Genomic DNA, 4,362 nt, shown 5'->3' on the forward strand with positions numbered 1-4,362 from the left:
AAAAAATCATCAGTATTCATTACAAAGCTCCTTTGTTAACAAAAAAGGTTCACAACTTTAACTAACTTGCATCAATTTAGTATATCATACGATACTTGCATTAGGCCTCTGCCTAACCCTAACTGTGGCGGGAAGTCCTGAGAATTCAGTCCGATGATTCTGAAGTTGCAATCGATGTCTTCTGCATTGAATTAGTAGCATGACAAACTGGCATGGTTACTTTGAATCTTAATAGGGAAGAGTCCTTTTCTCTCCCAGTTAAGCACATGGCTGGGGTGCAGGGCAGGCCTACAGGCCTTACAGTCCCACAGGCAGAGACCCCACAGATGCAGTTTCGGTCAGATCAGCAAGAGAGAGAGTAGGAGGAGCATTGTGCGCTGGCTTTTAACCTCTGGTGCTGGCCTCTCCCCCTTTTAGGTCAGTGGGCCAATCATATTTGAGCTTCCGACAGGAAAGTATACGATGCATTGTCTTGTGTGCATGTAACTTGGGGGTTGGTCAGATGGAGAAGAAACTATTAAAGATTCTTGTAATACTGATATGTTGCACAGGTATATACATATCATGTATACATATCATATCCACAAGCATTTAAATCTTTGAAATACGAACTCATAGGCATCAAACTTGGCATAGGTTAGTTTATGTTAACCATTGGTTCTTATCATAAAATATGCATAAAACAAATACCATACAAAAGATGCTGCACAAAACAGTCATATCATAAACACATGTTCATTTATAGATCAGTTCACTATAAATTAATGCAGGAAAGTCTGTTTTGAGGGCTATGAGTTTTTCCTATGTAGTCTGACTTACAATGACTAAACTATGCAGAGGCCTGCATTGTTTCAGCTCGTAAAACCATGGCAACCAGTTCTATTACTTTGGGGGTTGGTCAGACACCTTGGGGTAGCATTTAGTGAGGGGTTTAAATAATATTTGTTGAATATAACAAATATTTGTGTCTGATTTATCTCAGTTACATATGACAATATCTCAGAGTTAGACTGTGTCAGAAAAAAATATCTGTGGGTGCAGGATCTAACCGGCATGAAGAATAATTGGATTTCTGTATTGTGTCACTAATTAAGAAGGGGTTTGTCAAGGTAAAGTTAGTTGGATAGACTGAGTATGCTTACAAGTAAAAGAGGTCAGTTCATCACCTAAGGTCTCACATAAAGCATCCAGCATTCCCTGATAGTGGTGCAAAATGGAGCAGTAATTGGCGGATACTGAGTATACTGTGTTATACTCTTTTCACAATAATGTTTCTTAGTTTGCTATAACACGCATATTTGGATGCTTCCAAACAATGATTTAGCCTGTCTGAATTTAAAGTACAATTTTATTTATTTATTTAGCATTTTATATGAACAGAACTGGCCTCATCATCATTTATGCTGCTCACCCAAAGAATAAGCCCCTAGATTAATTTATCAAAAAATCTGAATTCCAGTATATTTATTTTTAAAGACAGTTCAAAATAGGCTTGGATTTATGATGTTTTGAGCAATTATAACGGAAACACTGATGCCACGCATCACACAATTCAATCCAATAAAGGCACAAATTCTTCAAAAGGTCTCTGTTTCTTTAGTCAATTTTGCCTTAGTTATTCAACACTTATACCCATTAAAGGGCACCTATTATGCCCCTTTTTACAAGATGTAATATTGGTCTTGGGTGTCCCCAGAATGTATTTGTGAAGTTTCAGCACAAAATACCCCACAGTTAATTTATTATAACCATTTGAAAATGTCATTTTTGGGGCCTGTTTTAAAAAGAGCTGTTTTGGTGTGTACCACCTTAAATATAAATGAGCTGCATATCCCCGCCCTGCCTTTGGATGAGGGCGTAACTTGCATACCTATGGCCAGAGCCATAGAGAGACAGAGTTGCGACAACGGAAGTTCAAAACGCTTGATCGTCACGTGATTCGTGTAGCCTTCAGATAGTTCCAGGAAGTGCTTCGGCGGCAATTCAAAATGATAGAGTTTGAGAGACAGAACCGTGATTTTTGGTAATTTATAGTCAATAAATGCATCGGTTTACAATATTTATATAATACACCGGCATGTGAATGTATGTAGTTACAGCAATGTTGTTTTTAAAAGATAAAAACCTGCTAATATTTGAGGATTAGTGTTTTCAACCAGCGTTGCCTGCCTTGTTAACATATTTCTGGCTAACATTACCTTGTTTAAAGATCGCGTTGCAGTTGTTTTGAAGTATTTTTATGTTTTTAAACTTGTATGTTAGTTAAGGGCAATCATGTCATGTTCACTATGGTTTTACAGGGACAGGAGACATGCAGGTGACAGGTGATTGTCTTAAAAAACCCATTGCAAATAAGTGAAATGTAAAATTTAATGAAGTGAAATTTAATTAATCTTAATGTTTACAATTCTTATGCACCCCATTCACTTATTATATATACATTCATACGCAATATATTCAATTCTAAAATAAAACATTATACACACATTGACTTTTGCACTGATTTTACAATGGATTTATACATTTATAATAAACTGCATGTCAAGCATTTCGTCTGTCCTTTCCTACATGTTCTTGTAGTCTCCGCTATGGTTTGCAGTGCTGGATGAGGATGATCCAGTCACTCAGAGAAAGCAGTATGAATGCATGGTTTCAACACTGACACGGAAAGGAGAAAGTTATGTTCTAGTCAACAGGAGCAATATAAATAGAACTAAAGATTGTGCGCCAAGTTGTGTGTTAATCATATACAGGTGTATCTGCCTTTTTTCACAAAAAACAACACTGGGAACTTTTATGTTTATTAAAGGTTTATTAAAAATAAGGAGCAAGGAAAAGCTTGCAAAATCCAAGGAGCAGAGACTGGCGGTGACAGCATCATTGCATGGAGTCTTCAGGATCTGAATCCCCTTTGTGCTTGTATTGAAAGCAAGATAAAAGGAAACAAAATGGGAGAAATTAAATACAGTAGTAGTATATAATATACAGTTTTGGTATTTAGTATGATTTCCCATTTAGCCTAGTGTGTGTGTGTGTATATATATATATATATATATATATATATATATATATATATATATATATATTTTTTTTTTTTTTTTTTTTTTTTTGCTGCTTTTAAGCATTGTTTTTTTTTAATCTCACTTATAAACTTCCCTCTCCCCATCAATCCAAAAATCAGCTGAGCTGACACATAATAGACAGTCAACAGAATCACAATACATTCTCGAATATAAATTCTAAAATAAGGATTTTTTTCTTTATTCCCAGGTGAAAAAATATTATAGTAATTTATAGTAAATACCATAGTGTTTTTGAACCATACTATAGTAAAGTACTTGAATTAATTTGTTGTGGTAATTCTATAGTTGCTGTGATAATAAAAGAACTATAGTAATATAAACAAATTACGTTACCCAATACTGTACTAAGTTTTCTACAACTTTAGGGTATATTATACTACAATATACACTACAGTATACTGTAGTAAAAAACTAAAGTATACTACAGTATTTATTACAGTTTATCAGTTCACTACATTGTAGTATGCTGTAGCATTCATTAACAACGTGTTGTAAATACTATAATATAGTATACTACAATTTACTATAGTATGGTTCAAAAACACAATACTATTTACTATAGTAGTTTTTCACCTGGGTTGTACATTTAATAAGGAATAAGGATATTCTCATTTTACCACTTTCACCCACCACAAGCCCCAAAGTTATATTTAACCCCGTTTAGAATCCCTTTTCTCTAATTACACAACGATGAATAAATTGTTTTAATCTATTATCTAATCTACTATCTGATAACATCCCCTGGAACTATTTATTTAGTGAGCAATATCAGATAGCATGCTTTAATACACAAGTTAATTTGATTCAGATGTACTGATACTATAAAACATTATAATTTAAACGGCTTACCTTTTAAAAGTGCATCACAAACGGTCTGTTCTGCTGTAACTCTACGGCGCGGCTGCTACTTCCGGGAACTATTGAGAGGCTCCACGAGCCGCCATTGCTGTAAAAAACCGTTCCATTGGAGTCTATGGAGTTGTCGCAACTCTCTCTCTATATGGCTCTGCCTATGGCAATAAACAGTTGGTAGAAGCAGAATGGCTGAGAGTGAGAGACCCGCTGTTTTGTATGGCATTCAGCCGTACATGTTTGAACCGGAATCAGACCCAGATGATGAAGAGACTCCGGCAGAAGAAACACAATTGAGAATGGAGCAGGACGTCTCTGAATGGTTATTTGATACATTTATGTACTTAAAGAGTTTTAATCGCGTCCCCTTTGCAATTATGGATGTGCAACACACACACACACACACACACACACACACACACTGTGA

The 4,362-nt window shown here is 35.4% G+C and overlaps 1 long non-coding RNA gene across 1 annotated transcript; it reads right to left on the reverse strand.

Annotated features, from left to right (window-relative positions):
* Positions 1–2,792: 2,792 nt before the first annotated feature.
* On the reverse strand, positions 2,793–4,087 carry LOC125280182. The gene is made up of 2 exons (XR_007187552.1): positions 3,933–4,087; positions 2,793–2,916 (listed from the first exon to the last, which is right to left on the reverse strand). It is a non-coding gene; the product is annotated as an uncharacterized LOC125280182 (long non-coding RNA).
* Between the last annotated feature and the right edge of the window lie 275 nt (positions 4,088–4,362).

This window comes from Megalobrama amblycephala, linkage group LG12, assembly GCF_018812025.1.
Source record: "Megalobrama amblycephala isolate DHTTF-2021 linkage group LG12, ASM1881202v1, whole genome shotgun sequence".
Lineage (NCBI taxonomy): Eukaryota > Metazoa > Chordata > Actinopteri > Cypriniformes > Xenocyprididae > Megalobrama > Megalobrama amblycephala.